The sequence below is a fragment of the Marmota monax genome, unplaced genomic scaffold (assembly GCF_021218885.2).
Source record: "Marmota monax isolate L192 unplaced genomic scaffold, Marmota_monax_Labrador192_F-V1.1 WCK01_AAM20220418_F8-fsc00097, whole genome shotgun sequence".
Lineage (NCBI taxonomy): Eukaryota > Metazoa > Chordata > Mammalia > Rodentia > Sciuridae > Marmota > Marmota monax.
Genome location: NW_026694162.1, coordinates 4,085,766 through 4,108,264, shown reverse-complemented (window position 1 = coordinate 4,108,264; position 22,499 = coordinate 4,085,766). Strand labels below are relative to the sequence as shown.

At 37.1% G+C, this 22,499-nt stretch overlaps 1 protein-coding gene across 2 annotated transcripts in view; it reads left to right on the top strand.

Annotated features, from left to right (window-relative positions):
• Kcnn2 (potassium calcium-activated channel subfamily N member 2) overlaps positions 1-22,499 on the top strand; it is a 422,891-nt gene that overhangs the window by 340,182 nt on the left and 60,210 nt on the right. The gene's annotated exons all lie outside the window — the stretch shown is intronic.

Genomic DNA, 22,499 nt, shown 5'->3' with positions numbered 1-22,499 from the left:
GTGACAGGCATGGTACAGCACTGTTTGCACGGCTTTCTCTGTATTCAGCTTGGAAGTATTTCCATTTACTCTGCTGGAGCACACGGACTTCAGACAGTTTCTCAGCCTTTTATCTTGGGCATTGCTTCACAGGCTCTCAGGAAAGGCGTGGCTGCAGTCATAGCTGGGATTTGCAAAGGGAGGGCACAGGGGACCCTGTTCTGAGGTGACATTAGTGACAGAACCCCAATGTGAAGAGAGCTCTTCAGACAGAAGTAAGTGCCCCTTAAGGCAGCATTTCATCTCTCATGAAACTGCCCATGTTGTAAGATTACTGCTGGTATCCCTCTCACCATTCAGCTTGGATCCTGATTACCTTTAATTTCTGGACACTTCCCGAAAGCCTCATTAATAGTAACAAACAGGCAATCTAGCATGGCTCATGTAGAATACCCACCACAGCCTCAGGAATAAAAACATCATGAGTGTTAAACCACCAGGTATAACTTCCTCAGACCAAAAAAAAAAAAAATATTTTAAGTAACTGCATCATGAAATAGTTGCAAGGTATTTGAAAGATTAGAATTTTCTTTCATGTTCCTTTATCCAGTTTTACTTTTTATTAGAAAAATTATCAGGTTTGGTCTTTGTCTCAATTTGTGCTTAGAGGGGATCATTTTTTGTAAGGACGAACAGCAAGAATTGAGGAAACATTTTTTTTTTAATGTACTGGGCTAATAAAGCAGGGGTTGGCAAACTGTAGCTCATGGGCCAAACCTGGACCACTGCTTGATTCGCAGAGCCCATGATCTAAGAACAATCTTTGCATACTTTAAGTGTTGATAGGGAAACAAATGTGAGGTAGAGACCATATGTAGCCAGCAAAGCATCAAATGTTTATTACTTAGCCTGTGTGAAGCAGGTTTGCTGCCCTGGGTCTCAAGTAGCATCATTTTTGACTCCAGTTTGTTTTAAGCACAATATGATATTATAAATCCCAAAGAATTTTCTCATTTTCCTTTGGGGTCAGACAATGGGCTTATATTTTATCACAGGTTAAATCAGAGGTAACACCCTATACCCCAGATAATCAGAACATCTTTTTTCTTTTTCAGTGTTGAGGATCAGGTGTCAAGCATGACAGGCAGACACACTGCCACTGAGCCACATCCCTAGCCCTATAATCAGAATATTTTTAGGACTAAATATAAATGTTTCGTAACAAATGATCAAACATTGACATTGGTCGAAGTGGTGATAGGTACAAACATCGTACCAATGTTAGTAACCTGAGCTATTTTGACTAGTAGTAACTAGATGCCTGCATAATTCATTTTTTTATGTATGCCAAACAAATCTATCTTTTCTGTCCACCCAAATATAATGCAGTGAGATATGAATTAATTGCTCCAATCTATTGAAGATTCTAGTCTCCTAGGTTTTAACTTCATTGACTTTGAATAAGATCAGTACAAACATCAAGTCATTAAGAATTCTAATCTGGAAGTTGTAGAGGACCAGGTCTCAGGATGGACTTGGAACTGAAGCCTCCAAAACGTAATCATTGAATATTGTCAGAATACTTTTCCTTTCCCTGGAAAAATGATCTCAGCTCTTCTTGCAAGATCACTCTCTGCAGTATGTAAACAGCACATAAAGCAGTGGCTATGTGCTACTTATCCTTGGGGGCAATTATGAAGGCAAAACAATCTTTATTGCTATTTATTGGAGTATTATAATAAAATACTATGATTATCTTTTCTTTTTGAGCTCTACTTCCAAATGTAGGGCTTCTTCTACCAAGTGAAGCATATGTTACTTAATGTGGAAGAAATTGACCAGCAACAGATTAGAATTATCCCTCATTGAGTTTCTTATAAGCAGCCCTACTAAGACCTCTCACGATGTTTGCTTTCAAAGTCTCTAAAGCATTGCTGTCTTTTCCACAAATGTGATATTCATTCCTTAGAAGAAAGAAGCAGCAGTGATTTGGCTAAGATACCAGATATCTGGACAATTATCATGGTTAAGATGACATGTTTACATTGAATGAAGAAAGCACTCACAGAGCAGGTTTTATAGGAGAGAGAGAATTTTAATGCCATATTTGCATGATAAGAATTTCATATTATGGTTGGATTATATCCTCCTCCTCCATTCCATTTGATCATTAGACAGGCTGTAGATGTAGCTTTTCTGATTATGCCTACTCTGGCCCCAAGATGTTTGTTTTATAGCAGCGTTCAAGCTAGATAAGAATAAGTTTCCCCTTCTTTCCTTGTTGTTTTTGATGGACACATTTTTCATACTCAAGAAAGATAGTTTGGATGTGAGTAAAAACTGCAACTTGCCTTTTTCTCATAACAAGTTGAATTTTTTTTAATGCTGCAGATTTTTGTTCTTTTCCAATATAGCTTTAGGTTGTCTTACTTACTTTCCAATCTGTTAGGCACATAGCCCTGGATATTCTTGATCTGAGCATATATTTCCTTTTTATAGATTTTCTTTGTTGGCAAGGCAGAAATCCTCAGGTATGGTAACTAGTGAACCAACTTATTTAGGTGAAATTAAGAAAAATAAAACACAGCAACAACAAACAACATGTGGGTTAAGTGTTCTTAAAGTGAATTAAATTCTTAAAAAACAAAACAAAACAAAAAAAAACCAGTGTCTGTAATTTACCTGCCTTGATTCAATGTGAAAGTTATTTTCTTGGTTTTTTTGCTTGTTTTAAAAGAAAGCACAGCATTTGAACCACCTTTATGTTATTCATTATCAGTATTTAGTCTCTGGTATTCTACTAAAACAATTTTGCTAGTTAACCTTTTATAAAAAATCACTGCTGGGCACAAAGGGAGAATGTAAAAATCCATCTGAAAAAGAGCTTAGGCTGGATTGGAGGGCCTCCAAATTATAGGATTGTTTCAGAATTCTTACCTCTATAAATTGAACATTTATGTCCCTCCAAACCTCATATGCTGAAATCTGTGCCCCAGTGTGATGGTCTAAGGAGCGGGGGCATTTTTGGAAGGTGATTAGACCTTGAGGAGAAAGTCCCTTTGTATGGGATTAGTATCCTTATAAAAAGAGACTCTAGAGAGTTCCTTGGTCCCTTCTACCATGTGAGAATGCAGAGAGGATGGCTGGCTGTGAACCAAGAAACAGGTCCACAGCAGACACCAAATACCCAAACTTGATCTCAGACTTCACATCCTCCACAACTGTGAGAAATGAATGTCTGTTGTTGTGGTCACCATTAAGCTATTCTAGCTATTCTAGCAGCCCAAATGAACTAAGACACTTGCATTTCCATAGAATTAGCAAAAGAAACTGTACAAGTTTGTTTAAGGACTAGAAATGACTAGATATTCAAAACAAAATTTAAAAAAAGGTCATTATTATTTCACTGTCCTCTTTTAAATGTCCTTTAGGAATTCTGACCATGTTGTCTCCTGGTATTGGCTTTGTGTACAGCCACAGGCTGTTTTCTTTAAGCAAATGTGGACAGACCATTGTTAGAGACTCATAGATGACTGGCTCAAATCTGACTGAAAATCTTAGGAAGTACATCCTATTAAGATTTATTAGCACTTTTATAATCATTTAAATACACAGTTTTGTGAGCATTGGGGCTACTATTGGTTGGTGAGATACTGTCTCTGAAGGTGAAAGTCAGGAATCATGTTATGTGGCAGAAAAGGTAGAACAGAGCTGTGTAGGTCTCCAGTATCCAGCACATGAACTGTCATAAAGCTGACACTGAACAAACACCTTGTCGGGGAAAGTCACCTGAAACAAAACAGCAAAGCATGTTCCCCCACACTTTTCATGGAGTTATATATAAGGGCTTCCCACCTTGACTGCTTGCAGACAGGAATAGAGGATTTTATTTTCTCTGTGCCCAGCTCTAGGTGTAAAACCTAGAGCAAAGCCAGTGACCAACAAATAATAGTTGGATAAGAGAATCACTGTCTAATTATGAACATTTTGGCTAATTTTAATGTTCTTTTTAAGCTGTTCCCTCAGACTTAATTGGAATAGAATATAGCTCCTCTATCCAGCTCCCCCACCAAAGACAAGGCACAAATAAACCAAAAAATGAGTGCCTGTAAAATAAGGAGGCTAATAAAAACAGCTTTTTCAGAGACTTGGGAAGTGTTTCATAATGTTTTCGACTCAATAAATTAGAACTGCCTTGGCTTATATTAAGACTGATTTCTAAGGGTACTCATTTATTAAGATTAAAAAAAAAGAATTTCTACAAACAGATTCTGGGGCAGGAAATAAGATAAAATATCACTACCCATTATCTCATTCACAAATATATGTGTGTGCGTGCATGCACATGTGTGTCATGTACACATAGACACATTCCTAGTCAATTGTGGGGAGAGAATATAAGTGTCAAAATGGCCTGGTCTTTTCTCTCTAGGAATTTGCAACTCCATAGGGAAAATTTGTTAAACTGTAATATGGAAGAGAATAAAAGAAGTGCCCTAATCAAGGGAAAGCTCACAGATATTAAATTATAATTTAAAAACTTAGAGGACGACTTCCTAGAGAAGAAAAGATTTTATTTGGGACTTCAAAATAAATAGAAATTCAAAGGGCCAAAAAGTGAGACAGTACAGCCCAGACTGAAAGGACACCATGAAAGGACACCACTTTACAAAGCACCTGACAAGAACAGGAGAAAAAGTTTATTTCACAATTTCATAGGTTTAGTCCATGGTCAGCCAACTCATTGCTCTGGCCCAAACTGAGGCAGAACATCACGGTGGAAGGGCGTGGGAAAAGAGTGGTGCTCCTCTTGAGAGAGGAGTGAGAAGGAAGCCGAGTGAGAGAGGCGAAGGAATGCTCTGAATATTCCTGCATGAACACAGGGGCTTTTGGGGGTACCCCATATCCAGACCACATCAGAGATTAAGCTAAATTGGGGCTGATGTTTGGGAAAATAAAGAGTCTGGATCTTAGCTCATATGTCTGATTTTGCTATCTCGTTAGTATTATTTATGTCACCATTATTTATTAGACCATTCATTATATTGACATTTTTCTTACATACATTTACATTAAAAGGAAGCGTACTTTTGGTAAGTTTCCCCAAAACTGGTTTTGGGAAATAATAAACTTCTATCACTTTTCTAAGTAAATTCTGAAATCCAAACCCTCATTAAATTCTAATTTGACCCCTGTTCCTTCAGCGCTTCCGTGAGCTAAGCTTGTTACAAATGGAGATCAGCACATATCAGAGGCATGATCCTGCTAGTACTCACCTGACGCTTATTCTTAGCTGTACCAGAAAGATCAGAAGATAATCAAAATTATAATAAATTACTAAGAAACATAATATTTTTCAATCCTGATTTTTTGTGTGTGTGTGTTACTAAAATTCATCTGAAACACCTCCTAAACATTTGGCCTTTGCAACTGTCTACATCCCATACCTTCAGAAACTCTGTTTGGAGAGGGCCTTGGAGTATTTTATGTCTTGAAATAACATAAATACGGCTCAGACTTCAGAAGGAGAACCATGGCAGCATCAAGGACAGCTGAATGAGAGGCCTGGCACTGCAAATCAGGAAAACCAGCTTGCGGGGCTCTTCCATTCTAGCCTGGGAGTTAGGGGTTTGTGTCAAGGGATGGATCCTTCCGTAAGCAGTACCAGTGACCTGAAAGGTCAGGACATGGCTTCAAGGGGGAATGTAAGGTGCCTAACTTGTGTGAAGTGGTAAATGTTGTAGGTACTTAGAAGATATAGTATTGATGCAGGAGGAGAGACTTGAAGAGGGGCAATGATGGGATCTATGTTGGAGATGTCAATGAGAATTTGAAAAAGAAACATGGTTAAGATAAACCTGGCCACACCTGAGTACATCTAAAGAAATGGGTGATGATAAAAGAGGAAGAGAAGAAAATATGCTAAGGTTCAATGCAAAGAAAAGCAGGTGAAGAGAATGCACTATGGAGTCACTGAAATGAAAAAATGACAGTATTTCTAAATTCAATAAATGAAAGATGTAGCAATCTACCCAGGGTCCTGGTATAAATAAGTGGCTTAAGAATCATGTTTGTAAATAATGATTGCATAAATCTCAAAAGTGTTGCAACTCCAGATTCACATGGCAATGGCTAGGGACATTCAGCCAGGTACTAATATACTCTGGTTCTTGTACATGTCTGAAGAGCTCCACATTCCTAGTTCCATGGATCCTAGACCTGCAGCCACAATGTACACTTATCTCTGTGCGGTAGTTATAGGATCTTGGTGGGATGGGAGAGATTTTCAAATGCAGTACTAGGGATTGAACTCAGGAGTGTTTTCTCACTGAGCTACATCCCCAGCCTTTTGTATTTTGAGACAGGGTCTCACTAAGTCCTGGAGACTAGCCTCAAACTTGTGATCTTCCTGCCTCAACCTTCCAATTTTCTGGGATGAACCCCACTGCCAACTATTCACTTACTTCTTGATAGAATCCTATCAACCACCAAAAGTGTTATGCAGCCATGTTTGAAATCTCAAAGGATGCTCTTACTAACTCCTGAAAAAAAAAAAAAAAAACTTCTCTACCCTTGACCCAATTTATTCTATTTTTAAATATACTCAGATTTCTTTAGAGTAAATAAAAACATCAGTGCCTTCACTGACTGGCTCAATCTGAGTGTTTTGTTATCTAACCTGCAGCCTCTACTGAGTCTAATCAAACAAGAAGAATCATGCTGACACTTTGGTTAACAACACCAGAGTTTACTTGATGCAAATATGGGGTTCCTTCTGTTTGATGATGTTTGGAGGAGTTTAATTAAATGTTTACAGTGGAAGACTGAACACAGATTTTAAAAGGCATTGTGCTTGTCTTTGTAAAGCTTTAAAAACACTCCTCTCTAACCTACTTAAGCATTTCTCTTCAGTGTCTACCTGGAATTCTATTCCTATGGCTGTTTGTGTTGGATCCACCAAAGCATAAGCTCCTGAGGTCTAGTGCATTCCTCATTCATGCATTGCTTCATTTATCCATCACCAGCCCACCGAGTGCCTGTTCCACATTAGGCTGTATTCTAGGTCCTAGGAGAGAAGAGTGACAGGTTACATTCTACTGCTCCTCAGTAGATAGGTCAGTGCCATGCACATTGTAACTGCTCTGGAAACAGCTAAGAAGTTCCTGAAATGTGCTGTATTTGAATGGGTTTGAGACTGATACTCTTTACTGCTATGTAAGAGATTGAGGCAGATGCTGCATCCCTAATTCACATCTCATTCCTCACTGGTTTTGGGGTTTTAAGAAATATATTGAGAAATAAATATCCTAAAGACTGTACCCTGTACCTAGCCTAGGGGAGATGAGAGCAACAGAGATGTGTAGGTGTCCAAGAGAGCAGAACGGAAATGGTACATGCCTAGGGCTTTTCTCCATACTCCTTAAGAGTAATTTGTCCTTTTTGTTTTGTCTTGTGAGAGTGTGATTTCAGCTGGAGGAGCCTCAACAGGCAACACAGTTAATTCTACTAGGAAGGAAAACTAGTGGTGAAACATTTATTTTCAAATGTTTGAAGGGACAGCAGAACTTGGGGAGTGTGTGTGAATATGTACTATGATTGGACTTTCTCTCCTTCAGTGCCTTTCTCCCTCCCTCCTGTGACACTGGGAAAACTGAAACGTGTCACTAAATGACCTATCACAGTCCCTGAGCATTTATCATTTCTTCCTACCCCTGCTGCTTACATATCCTCAGCAGCTCCAAGAGACAAATCCTAGAGCTGGACTATTAACACAGCACCTGGGCCTGCTCTGCACACGGTCCCTTCCCTACCCCGTCCTGCCTTTGCTCCTCAGTATCCTCAGAGTGATGGGTTCTGTCTGTTGGCTTCTTGAGGCAGTTTTGCTTTATGTCACATATGGAAGAAAAGACTTGCAGTGCTTCAAGGATAGGTCTCAAGTATTCATTCAGCCAAGATGAAAATTGTAAAAACACCCTTTTTTCCTAAAAAGCAGTGGAGAATGAGGATTCGATTATCATCACCAGTCAAGAGGAACTAACTGTAATGTTTGACATGCAGGGGGAAGAAAGGAGAGGGTGATGACCCATCAGTTATGAATGCGAAATGAATGATGTGACTATACGTGAGTTTTTGTCTCTTTAGATTTTGTGAGTGCATAATTTCATTGAGAAGTTCAGAAATAGGAAGAAATGTCAAAATGAATAAAGCCTGTTTCCTAGACATTGCTAAATGTGTCTCTTTTGCTTTAAATAACAATGTTTAAGAATCAAACTTGAATTATATGTTATCAGGTAAAACACAGTTGAATTTTGTGGTTTTTCTTCATTAAAGTTTCACAAATTAAAAATCATCTAAACATTTTTTTGAGGAGTTTAGCTGGAGATATTTGCCATCAGTATCTTAAATATGCTCAGAGCTCCATTGGGGCCTCTTTTCTGAGTACTGAAATACAAATATATATATGGGCTTATATTACTAATTTTCAAAATGAAGGAGGAAGACTATGCAGTTTAGTTTCTCCCAGCTTAGATTTTTGTGCCTTTGTGGTTCTTTGATGATTTGGAGGCTTTTAGAAGGCACTCTAGAGATGTATGATTAGTATATTCATCAAGTTTTGTTGATATGTGAATACTATTTTGCACAACTGAGTCATGTGTAGCATAATGAGGCATTACTAGTAAAGATAAAGGTTCCCATGTGTGTTAGTCAGCTGTCTGTTATTGTAATAAAATAACTGAAACAATCACCTTAAAAAAAGTAGTTTTCTTTTGGATCCCAGTTTGTAGAGGTTTTAGTCCATGGCTAGTTAGCTCATTGCTTTGGGACCTGTGGTGAGGCAGCATGTCATGGCCAAGAGTACATGGTGGAACAACCTGTTCACCTCATGGCAATCAAGAAGTAAAGAGCCCAAAGGGGCTGAGGTCCCAACATCCTGTTGAAGAGCATACCCCAATAACCTAATACTTCCCATTAGGCCCACCTTTTAAAGTTTCCACCACCTCCCAATAGCATTGAGCTAGAGACTAAGCTTTTAACAAATGGGCCTTTGGTGGACATTGAGATCCACACCATAGCCCATGTTCTCAGACATGCATGAATGCATGAGTTTTTATAAGCCACTCAAATATCTTCCTGTTGAGAGGAAAGATCTTGACTGTGTCCACAGCCTGATAGTGCTTACTAACTCTTGACCAAACTGCTCCAAAAAATAGACATGATTTTCTCATGTGTTCTTGACAGTGATAATATCATTTCCAAGTGGGAAAACATTGGTACTTGGGGTGGTGAACAAATTTTACTCTTGATCTATAAGCCATCATTAGACATAAATTATGACATTGGATCTGTAGTATCCTATAGTATTGAAATAATGAGGGTGATAAGGAAAACAAGTATCCAAAAAGGCTCTTCAGTGGGGTGAAAATGAGAAGGAGGTTGAGAAGTACAGACTACCCTAGGGCTTCACCTACAGAGTCTGAAGTTGGGAGTGTTGGGGCTGCCTGGAGTCTGCTTACTTGGTAAGCTTGAGTGACCCCAGAGACCACAATTGCATTGTTAAAGCCTGTATATCCTGGCATCCCGTATTGAGGGCACCTTTCAAAACTTAAATTGAGGGGCTGGGGTTGTGGCTCAGTAATACAGCGCTCACCTAGCATGTGTGAGATGCTGGGTTCAATCCTCAGCACTATATAAAAATAAATAAAGGTATTGTGTCCAACTACAACTAAAAAAAATTTTTTTAAAAACTTAAACTAAGCATCAGATACACCACTTATTATAACTTTGTTACTTTAAGTTTTGATAGGTGGCCTATACATGGGATGTGGGGACATAATGGGATTATTAACCTTTGGATTGACCTGGTAAGGGTCTGCTGTACAGGCTGTAGGTCTTTGGGTGATATGCCATGTTTATAAATTTTAGCCAAACATCGATGGAGGCACTGGAGAGGTAGAGAGGTACATTTACATGGTTTCTAAGCAGCCCATTGTCTTGTAGAGATGTGTTCTATAATGGCATATGTGTGAAATTCATTTTGCTTACTTTTATGATAGGCAAGGTGAGCTTTAAAAAAATTTTGAAGGAATTTCAGGGATTAGAAAAGATATTCAATTATAAATTTAAGACCCTTGCACACCTTTTTAGCGTATGGCATAGGCATAAGCTAACTCCCTATGGACAGATTATCATATCCATTTGCTTTCTTATGATAATTCATTAGTGTCTCAGCACCCAAGCCCCAAAGGTAGGAGCTGCCAAATTTCAAAATTCAAATCATTGAATTATTGTGCTCACTGTACAGGTTCATGTCATCAATGGTTAATGACACAGGTGGAGGCAATTTCTAAGAACAGTCTAGCAGTTTCAGGTCCTTCATGTATATTTAGCCTGAAACTCTGGATTCTGTTTCCTGAGACTGAGACCCAAGAACAGGACATCTCCTTGGCACTTGTCCTCAAAGGCTCACCTGAATTTTCCATTCAAGTCACCTAATGATGCTCCCACCTCAATACCTTTTGATGTTCCTGACAATGATACTCTGGTTAAGTAAGGATTAGGAGATCATCAGGTTATTTTGGAATGTGATGATTCAGCACAGGAAAATTCTAGGATGTGAAAGAAAAAAGAGGGAGGAAAGTGTCCTGAAGTGGAACAGATTTAAAATTTCAGAGCCTAGCAGGCTTGTCTTCGGACAATTGCAAAAGGAGAGTGGGCTTCAGTTGCAATAGCAAGGTTTCAGGCTTATCTTAGTGTGAAGAAGAGCATGGTGGCAGTTGGAAGCATCTGATGGTGAAATTAATTATCAAGGGTAGTCATGGCACTGTCTTCTCTAAGTGTTTTCAAAAATAAGATTGACTTCTCATCTGTCTGGAATGACATTAAGTTTACCATGAAAGAAAATACAATTTGCTTAAGGTTTTTTAAGCCCTTGAGTCTCTGAGTGATATAAAAGTTGTTTTTTTTTTTTTTTCCATAAAGCATCTTTTATATATTGAGTAGAAGAGAGGCATTCAGTGGTACAGAGCACAGATCCAATCCTGGCACAGCAGCCTAGCTTTGGATCCCAGCTCTTCTGTCTACCAGTTGTGGGGTCTTGAGAAACTTACTCATACTTCCCTGTGCCTCTGTTTACTCTTCTGTGAAGTGGGGGTAAAATAGCACCTGCCCTCTGAAGACATTATGAAAATTCAGTAAGTTAATATTTTTAACATGCTCTATAAGCACTTATTAAAATATGATCTTTTGAAGACATTATGTAAAGATTTGTGTCATCTTTATTTAACAACTTGAAAAGACTTTTACTAGTGTCTTTGAAGTTGTATACATATATTGCTATCTCTCAACCACAAGAAAATGATTTAGATAAACCTTTGCTTACATTTAAAGCATTCCACATTTAGAGACTCAGATATTTGCAAAGCATGTTTGAACTGTCAAGAGAACCCAAAGAAACAAAACCTGCCCTCTATGATGTTTTTTGGCACCTTGACAACTGTGGGTCGGGTGGTGTGTTAGTGTTACACTCTGTAACCCACACTGGCTGCCTCTGAGGACACTGCTTTTCCAGAAGCTTTCTCAGGTGGCAACTCTTTTTCCCTGTGCACCTCAGTTACAACCTTGTGGCAGATGCTGCTGGTATACTTTCTATTCCTCATTTCATGGGTTCCAGACTCATGATCCTCTCTCCCTACTCAAAGACCCCAGCCCTTTTGCAACATTTAGTTTAGATGCTTCTCCTATGACAATTCTCTGCTTTCCTCCAGGCCACTTCACCTTATATGTTGCACATTTACTGTATGCATCTTACTGCTGTGGTCATCATAGTGGATATTTTCAGTACCCACTTACAATAGTCACTGCTTGTCCTCTACTCCACCAGCCACTCTAGATTAGTGCTTCACACCTTTTCTGTGCAGAGAGACCACCTGGGGCACTTGTTAAAATGCAATTTCAATTTAGTAGGTCCTGGGTGGGGCCCAAGATTCTGCATTTCTTACAGGCTCTTAGATAGTACTGAGATTGCTGGTTCAGGGACCATAGTTTGCATAATAATTCTCCAGACTATCAAAATCTCTATCTCAAGCATCCTAATTTCTGGCCACCTCCTGCTATTTTAAAAATATTTCCACCCCATGGGAAGCTCCAGTCGATTGACTTGACTTTCCCAATGAATTTCCATGGTCCACAGTGATAATCTCTCTCTTGCACACATCCTCAACACATTTGCGCCCCCTCTCTTCATCATACCTACCTACCTACCTGAAAAAAAAGAAGAAAAAAAAAAAAACAGCCTTGTTTAAATCAAATTCTTCACCTCCTCTGGTGCACCTAAACCTTACATGAGAGCTGGAGGAAAAACACATAAACATGCCAACAGGACTTACTTTGAATTTTTATTCATTGCAAATTCTTTTGATTGTCCTACAAAATTATAGCCTGAACCCAGCCACTTACCAATACCTCCTTGGCTGCCAGCCTTGTCCAAGTCATCACCATTTCTTATTCTTAAGGTGAAATAAGTTGTAAATAATTATTCTTATAATTGCCTTCTTCCTAGGCATCCTGTGACCACCCTTCTTCTATGCTCAGATCCCCACCCAACAGTGAGAGATCCTTTAAAAATGTTTTCCTAATCATAACACTCTTGTGACTTCTGTTACCCGAGTTTTCTCTGGTTACTTCTCACTGATGACCTCCTCCTTTCTTCATGCCTGTCAATCCTGCCCCAGCCTTAAGACCTTTGTGTATCCCTCACCTGTAATGGCCACCCCAGTTATGCCCTTTCTCCCAACCCAGCTCCTGGATCAAATGCTTCCACTATTTAAGTTCCTTCCTCCCCCTTCCTGGATGCATCTTGTGTCTGTCCCCCTTACTTTGCAGTATTTTCCTTTGTATCAATTATTACCTGATATTTACTATAACAAAATGCCCATCATGCTGTATGCCAGGCATTGTTCTAGTATTTTACAAATATTGTTCTAGTGTTGTACAAATATTAATTTATTAACTTTGTAATAACCCTGTATGGTTTGGATGCATGGTGTCCCCCACAGCTCACAAGTGAGACAATGCAAGAAGATTTGGCGGATAAATTATTAGATTACAGCCTTAATCTAATCAGCAAATTAGTTCCTGATGGGATTAATTGAGTGGTGGCTGGGGGCAGGTGGACATGGCTGGAGGAAATGGTTCATTGGGAGCACAACTGTGGGGTATATATTTTGTATCTGGAGAATTGGAGACTCTGCTTTCTGATACATAATGTGAGCTGCTTCCCTCTGCTATACTCTTCCACCATAAGGGAGATGGCTGTATATAAGACTGAGGCCTCTGAAACCATGAGCCCTTAAAATAAACGTTTCCTCCCCTAAAATGGTTCTGGTCAGGTCCTTTCGTCACAGTAACAAAAAAAGCTGACTAAAACAAACCCTAAGGCATAGCTCTGTGATTATCCCCATTTTACAAATAAAAGACTTTAGGCCCTAAGAGCATAAATCACTCATGGAGATCACATAATTCTGTAGTATTTTTAGAAAGAGGATTGAATACATTATATGTGTGTGTTATTGTCTGTCTCCCAGCAGTATGCAAGCTCCATAAGGGACAGGACATGGTTATAGTGACTGCTGTATCCCTAGTTCCTAGAATACTGCTTGACAGCTTGTAAACACTCCAAAACATTTTACTCAATGGATGAATTCTGCAGGTTTTACTCTCTATATCAAAAAGCACCATTTTGTGATTTAAGGAGATTTATGTAAAGATTTGTATTTTTATGAAAGACTGAGTTGGGCCTTTTGTGCATGAAAAAAGTACATTACTATTTTGATTAAAAGTATGTTATTTATTTTATCTAAGTATATTTAGGATTATGTATTTAAAATTCTTGTTTCCCTCAAGAATTTAAGCTCAACTTATAAATATCTATATACTCTTGATAAATACAGTAAAATAAAAAATCTTTCTGTTTCTTTAATTAATTCAAGTTTATCCAGCTAAATTCTTAAACAGCCTCATTTACCAACTTGGTTAATTAATTCCCGTCAATGTTTAAGTTCTGTTATCATTTTCCTTCTTATGTATTTCAAATGCCTGACAAGAAACATTTATAACACAAACAAGCCAAAATTCTCAAAACACTTAAGTTACTTACTCTTATTAATCTAATTTTAATGATACTAAGTTTATTTCAAATCAAGTTCACCTAAACATTCTAGCATTATTCTACAGAAATAATCAAATTATTTAACACATCTTAGCTTAAAAACCACAGTGCTGGGAGTAATAAATTATTTCTGAACATAAAATACAAGTGATATGAAGGGTTGATAGACTGCATGGTTTCCACTAGGTTTTAAGACTAGTTAGTATTTGAAAATCTAGCCAGACTTCAGGCGTGGTCAGTCCTTAGGAAGGCTGAAGGACTTGACAGAGTGGCCTATAGAGGCTGTACAAGGACACACAGACTGTGCATTCCGCAGACAGACATGCCAAGCTTTTTCTTCTACTGTATTGAAAATGGGACTCCGAGGTCATTATCTACAGATGGAATTTATTTTCACTTCATGTCTCACCTTCAGGTTTCTTCCTCCTCTGCTTCTTTTGCATTTTTTCTTTCAGTTTTAGACTTGACTGTAGTAACTTCCATGACCATATGATTGAATTCTTCATCCTCTTTTCATTGGTCTAGCTCACACCCTTTAGTCTTGGTAATGACCCTATACATTTGTTGAATGATATACATTTCATTTATTGAGCTTTATTGAGATACAATTCACATACCATTCAGTTCACCCACTTAAAGTGTACAAATCAATGTATTTAGTAAATTCACAGAAATGCAGATATTTGCAAATATCACTACAGTCAATTTTAGATCATTTTTATTGCCAAAGAAATCTCGTACCTATTAGGCATCACCCACCAGCCTCCTCATTCCTCGTCCGTTCCTAACAACTAGTAATCTAATTTCTGATTCTGTACATCTTCCTATTCTGTATTTCTCATATAAATGGTATAATATTTTCAAAATTTATCTATCTTATTGCATGTGTCAGTACTTCATTTCTTCTTATAACTGAATAATATTCCATTGTAGGAGTGTACCACATTTCATTTATACATTTGAGTTGTCTCTACCTTTTGGCTATTATGAATATCAGTGATGTAAAAATTCATGTACAAGTTTTGTGTGGATGTGTTTTCAGTTCCTTAGGGTATATTCCTGGGAGTGTAATTGTGGGGTTGCATTTGAGAAATCGCCAGGTTGTCTAAAGGGGCTCTGTCATTTTACATTGCTGTAAGCAGTGTATGAGTATTCCAATCAATTTTTTCACAACCTTTATAACACTTGTTATTATCTGACATCATTTTGATTATAGTCATCCTATTTAGTTGGAAGTGGTATCTCACTGTGATTTTTATTTGCATTTACTTAGATGTCAACAAAGCACTTTTTTTCATGTGTCTATTGGCCATTTATATTTGCTGAAATATCTGTTTAAATCTTTTGTCTATATTTTAGGGTTTTTTTTAACTATTGAGTTGTAAGAAAATTTTTAACCTTCTAAATACATGATGTAATCATACATATGTTAGCAAATATTTTCTTCTTTTCTGTAGATTTCTTTTTCTTGACAACATCCTTTGAAACTTGGAAGTTTGCAATTTTAATGAAGTCCAGTTTATGTATTTTTTCCTTTGGTACTTATGTTTTTGGTGTCATATCTAAAAATCCATTGTCAGATTCAAACTCATGCAGATTTATTTCTGTTTTCTAAGACTTTTTTGTTTTAGTTCTTCCATTATGTCTTTGTCTTTTCTTTTCCTTTTTTTCTTTTTTTTTTTTAACTAGGGATTGAACCCAAGGGTACTTAACTACTGAGCCACATCCTAGCCCTTTTTATTTTTTATTTTGACACAGGGTCTCACTAGGTTGCTTATAGTCTTCCTAAATTGCTGAAGCTGGCTTTGGAGCTGTGATCCTCCTGCCTCAGCCTTCCAAGCCACCACACCTGCTTCTTTCATCCATTTTGAATTGGTTTTTAGATATCATGTGAGATAAGGTTCTAAATGCATTCTTTTGTAAGTGGCTATCCAGTGGTCTCAGCACCATGTGTTAAAGGAATCTTTTTTCCCATTTGAATGGTTTGGGTACCCTCAGCAAAAATTAATTGGCCATAGATCTATGGGTTTATTACTGGATTCTCGATTCTGTTCCATTGATCTCTATATCTGTCCTTATTCCAGTATTGTAACACTTTGTATTAATTATTGTTGCTTTGTAGTAAGTTTTGAAATTGGGATGTGTAAGTCTACAATTTTATTCTTTGTTTCAAGATTGGTTTTGGCCGTTCTGGTACACTTGCAGTTCCGTATGAATTTTAGAGTCAACTTGTTTCTATAAAGGACAGCTGAGATTTTGATAAGAATTGCATTAAGTCTGCAGACTGATTTGGGTAATATCGCCCTTTAAACAATGTTAATCTTCTGATTCACAAACATTGTGTGTCTTTCAAATTATTTAGATCTGAATTTTTAAAATCAGTGTTTCTACTTTTCAGAGTCTGTTTTATGCTTCTCTTTTTAAATTTATTCTTAAATATTTTATTATCTTTGATGCTACCTTAAAATTAGTTATTTTATTTTTTTAGTTTACACATAAAAATTGTGCATATTTATGGGTACCATATGATGGTTATACATACACACACACACACACACTCATACACACATAATGTATAATATTTAAATCAGAGAAGCCTGTTATCTACTCAAGCATTTATCATGATGCTATTTTAATTATTCCATTGTTACTTTAATTGTACATATTTATGAATGCAGTGTGATAATCTGCATGTTTATAATATGTAATAATCAAATCAGGATAATTAACATTTTCATTTCCTTTTCATTAGTTTATGTTTGGAGTCTTTGGGCTTTTCTCTAGTCATTCACAAAATAGAAAATAGGTTACTATGAACTATAGTCACCCCACTGTGCTATAGAACACTAGAACTTAATACTTTGTGTTTTGGTACTGTTATCCTACCTTCTTCTGTCTGCCTCCCCTCTTCCCACTTTTCAACCTCCAAGTCACCATTGTACATACAGATAGACTTTCTGTAGCTTCCATGAATGAGAGAGAACATGGGGTATTTGTTTTTCTGTGTCTGACTTATTTCACCTAACATAATGTTCTCCAGTTCCATTAATTTTGCTGAAACTTATAGGATATCCTTTTTAAGGCCGAATAATATTTCACTGTGTGTAATAAAAGTTTACACACACACACACACACACACACACCACATTTCTGCATTCATTGCTTGATGGGCAATTTAGCAATCATGAATAAGTACAATAAGTGGTGTGCAGGTATCTCTTATATTCTGAATTCATTTCCTTTGGATGTATACCAAGAAGTGCAAAAGTTGGATATGTAGGGTAAATCTATTTGGGCAGAAAAAAATATATTTAATAGAAGTCACCATCCCTTCATGATAAAAACTGAACAAATCAGGTATTAAAGGGACATACTTGAACAGAATAAAAGTTATAACAAACCCACAACCAACACCTAATGATTGGGAGAAACCTGAAAGCATTTCTTCTAAGATCTTGAATGAGACAAGGTGTCACTCTCACCACTCTTGTTCAACATAGTACTGGAAGTCTTAGGGCAAATAGACATGAGAAAGTCATGATGCTATTTTTAAGTGGAATTGTTTTCTTAATTTTATTTTCAGATTTTTCATTCCAAATATGTAATCTATTTTTCACATATTAATCTTGAATCCTTTCACCTTGTTCAAATTCTTTACTAATTCTAATTTTTTTAATGGCCATTTTAAGATTTTTTTATATATGAAAATGTGTGAAAATAGACATTTTCACTTCTTCCTTTCTAGTATGAATGCCTTTTACTTATTCATTTTTGACCAATTTGTATGGCTAAAACTTCAGCCGTGTTGATTAGAAGTGGCAAGAGTAAACAACCTTGTCTTGTCGCAGATCTCAAGAGGGAGTATATTCAGTCTTTTACTGTAATGTTTCCTGTGAGTTTTCATAGTTGGCCTTTTTCAGGTTGTGGAAGTTCCCCTATATTCTTGGTTTATGGAGTATTTTTATTATGAAAGGGTATTGGATTTTGTCAAATAGTTGTTGTTTCTGTCAAGATGTTCACATGAGAGATCCCATTGGTCAGGTGGGATTCCTTCTATTTGTTGTTGGGTTAGGTAGCTAGTTTCTAAGTTTGTATATCCATATTCATGAGAAATATTGGTCTGTTTTTTTTTTTTTCAGCCATATCTTTGATTTGGGCATGGTATTGGCTCATAGAATGAATTAGGAAATACTCCTCTTGTCTCTTTTGGAAGTGTTTGTATTAATTGGAATTGGTATTAATTCTTCTTGAAATGCTTGGTAGAATTCATTGATGTCTTCTTAGGCTTCTTGTCTGGCTTTTTATCTCTCCCGATTTTTTAAAAATTTGTGCTGAATATAAATATCTAAAATCTATGTGGTCATCTAAGATCTGAGTTCATTTATTTGAATGAAGTTTTAAAAAATTTATTCATTTTTCCTGCTGTTAGAAAATGAGGAATAGTACCCAAATAAATTTGTTTAGACTTGTATATTCAGTGTTATTACATAGGGCAGGGGAGTCAGCTGCATGTTGGCAGCATGTCATGTCCAGTAGTGGGGGATTTTTGAGTTTGTAGTTTTATCTTTCCAATCATTTCCTTACTTTTTAGGCAGATTCTCTAATGGAAGCATATAAAATTAACCTTTAATATTTCCATGTGATGAAGCATAACAAGAAGTAGAGAAATGGAAAGTGTCACATTTCATAGACCATAAGAATGTTTGCTCATTGCGGGACAGGAAACTTTAATGATTCCTTCTAGATGGCCCAGTGGGGACATACCCACCTTCTGTCATGCAACACCAGTAGTCATTTCTGTCCCTATTGCACACACCGTATTTCCCTGACTCCTTCCCTCCTCACCTGTTCCTTTTCCCCTTCCAAGAGCAAACCTGGAATTTCCCAACCTCTAACTCACCAATTTTTCTCTTTTCTGCTTACCAGGTGCTTTCAGAATCTTGGCATTGCTTTGAAGTATGTCCTAATTTTAACATTGACAAAAAGCATTGGAAATGTGGAGGCAATATGGGTGCTCACACTTCAGGGGAGGATGAAGAGAAGAGAGAGAAATAATATAGGACTCATTTGGGGACTGGCCAGTGTGAGGGTAGGTCCTCCTGAGCTGGTGGATCACAGATGACAGTGAGAGCCCAGGTGGATATGTAGGTATTTCCTGGCTTGTAAATCCCCATCAAAACAGTCCCAGTCTTGTTTATTAAAGTCTCTGGGTTTATAAAATCTGTACTCTGAAGTATTTACTCCAATTGATAATAAAAGAACTTTAGAAAGGCACTTCTCATGTATGAGCATGCTGATTTCTCACGTATGTACATGCTGATTTCTCCTGAAATAATCTCACAGCTTTCAGTAAATGGGGTCTTCTCCAGGTAAGGAAAACTCTTTCTTAGAAAATCATGGAAAATTGGGTTTGGGATACTTATTGATAAGGTGGAGGATGGACTCAATGACCCGGATTGTAAGCGTTTTATCCTGTTTAATCTTTTTGTGATGCTTCTTGGCCTGCTTAGCATAGCATAGTGACAGAGTCAATCCATCATATAGATGTGTAGATAAACTAGTAACATTAATTTAAAAGTGCTATTTCAGACGTTAGATTTTATGTACCTTTATCTTTTGGGAAATTGAAACACATCGTAATGGGTGTTTGCTCTTAGGAAAGAGCAATATATGCATGAGAAGATAAAAATGAAGGTAACACCTCAGGCCTATTTCTGTCTCAAGTTAGGAGTAAGCCATGCTCATTTCATTTCATTCAAGGGTCAATGATTATTCTCTTCCTGTTTCTTTATATCTTTCATATTTATTCAATGAAAAGGTGATAGCACTTTAATCTGTATTCAGTCTCAATATCACAAAGCAATTTTTGTTAGACTGTGGTTTTTCATTTTACTCTCAGTTTTATGAGAATTTTTATATTAGAATAATGAAAGTATGTGCTTTAATAACGAATATAAAATGTAATAAATGCTTTAAAGGGACAAGCACTAAATGAATCTGTTCCATCTTTTAAATGGAAATTCTAGTTCTTTCAAACATATTTGTAACATGCTATTATACTAGTAGAATAGTTATGCCTGAAGTATAATTCTGTTGATACTAGAAAATACTAGTCTTCAACATTGTAAGGAAAACATGTTTTAAGAATAACTTAATTTTCTGTCTATAAAAGTAGAACATATTGATTATAAAAGTACTTTTAAGACACATGTAAATCTTCACAAGATCACTCAAAGTATTTTAGCAGGATATAAATCAATGCTAATACTATTGACTTGTTGAAATTAAAAAAAAAAATTACTTCTGTTTGTTATTCTTTTTATTTGCCAACATTTTGTACCTGGGACACAATCAACAGCCCTTAGTGAGTCTTGGGGAGACACTGGGCTGGCCTTTGCTTTCCTCACCTCTCTAGTCTTTGGCCACTCTCTTCCCCTCCTCAACTTCATCTGCCCTCCACAGTCTTTGGCTGGATTTAGCTCCTTAAGGACCCCCAAAAAGGCCTTTTGTGTTTTGGTGCCTGAGTTTCTGTTGGTAGACCATTGCCCTTCCTGTATTATCTTTTTCTTTTTTTCTATATCTCATTTGTAAACTGAGTTCAGACCATCTTTATTAGTCCTCATTAGTTTTTATATTTTTCTCTTAAAATCCCTTACCTACTCTCCCTCTCCCTTTTCCTATGAAGGTAGCTACTGAACTTGCATATGCGTTGAGATTTGTCTGTCTTTGAAAGATATATGGCATTTTTGTGAGTGCATGTGTTTTTAAGTTCCATTAATGGTATTGTGTAATAAATCTTATTCAGTTTCTTCCCAGCACTATGTTGAAATCCATCTGTGTTGCTATTTACAGCCTACTAACTGTGGTTCTGGAATATTCCACTGCCTGCATTGACCATACTTTTCTTTTCCCCAGGACGGGGCCCTAAGCTGTGCGATGTTGAGCATCTTCATACAGTCTTTCATCCATCTTCTCTAAGTTAAGCCCCACTCCTCCTTTAGGTCCCAGATTTAATGTTGCTTCCTTAAGTCACATTGCCAGGTCTTTACTGTCACCTACTCTTATTCCCTATCTAAATTATTCTTCATGAGACATTTCTTGAAAATAGTGGTTATGGTTTACAGCTGTATGTTGATTTTCATGGCATTTTGTTTTGATGACTGCCTTTCTCATCAAAACAAGAGCTTACAAGACTGTAAGCTCTTTGATGGACTGTACCCGTTTGGTTCATCATATCATTCCTTCCCCACTGCTTAACATAATGCCTTTCCTTAATTGAGTTCATGATATTTTTATCAACTGTATCATAGAAGCATTATTTCTATATTTAAAGATTTTGTTTGTTTGTTTGTTCATTTTTTGTGTGTGGTATTGAGAATTGAACCCAGGGCCTTGCACATGCTAGGCAAACACTTTGCCACTGAGCTACACCCTCAGCCCTATTTCTATATTTAACAGATTTCAGTTTTAGAGTACTCTTAGGTTCAGAGCAAAGTAGCAGAAATTAGAATTCCAACATGTACCTTCCATCCCTCCCCACCTCCCCTCACAGGTTTCCCCCACTGTCAAACCAGATTCTTGTGTTATACTTGTTAAAGGCGGTGAAACAACACTAACACATCATTATCAAGTGAAACCATAGTGTTCTTAGGACTCATTTTCACTGTTATACATTTTGTGAATTTTGATAATGTCACAATGACATATATATATACACTGTTATAGTATAATGCAAAAAAGCATAAGCTCCATAAGCCACCTCTTCATCCTTCCCTTTCTTTTCCCAAACCCCTGGCAACCACTGATCTTTTTACTGTTCGTCGTAGTTTTGCCTGTTCTTGAATGTCATAGTTAGAATCATACAGTACACAGCCTGTTTGGATTGGCTTCTTTCACTTATAATATCCATTTAAGGTTCTCCCATTTATGATGACTTGATAGCTGATGACTTTTTGATGAAAGAAGATCTGGTACAATGGAACATTAGTCATCCACCTAGTGAAGGATATCTTGGTTGCTTCTGAGTTTTGGCAGTTATGAACAGAGCACCTATAAACATTCATATGTAGGTTTTATATGAATGTAAGTTTTCAACTCATTTGGGTAAAATGTGAGAGCATGATTTGCGGGTCATATGGTACGTGTAGATTTTCTTTTGTAAGAAAGGGACAAACCTTATCTTTCATCGTGGCTGAACCATTTTGCACATTCAACATCAGTGTGGGAGATGTGACTCTATTTCCTTGCCAGCATTTGGTGGTGTCAGTATTTCAGATTTTGAGCAGTTCTTTATCAAATATATATGTCTTGTAAATATTTTCTCCCAGTTATGGCTTGTATTTTCATTCCCTGA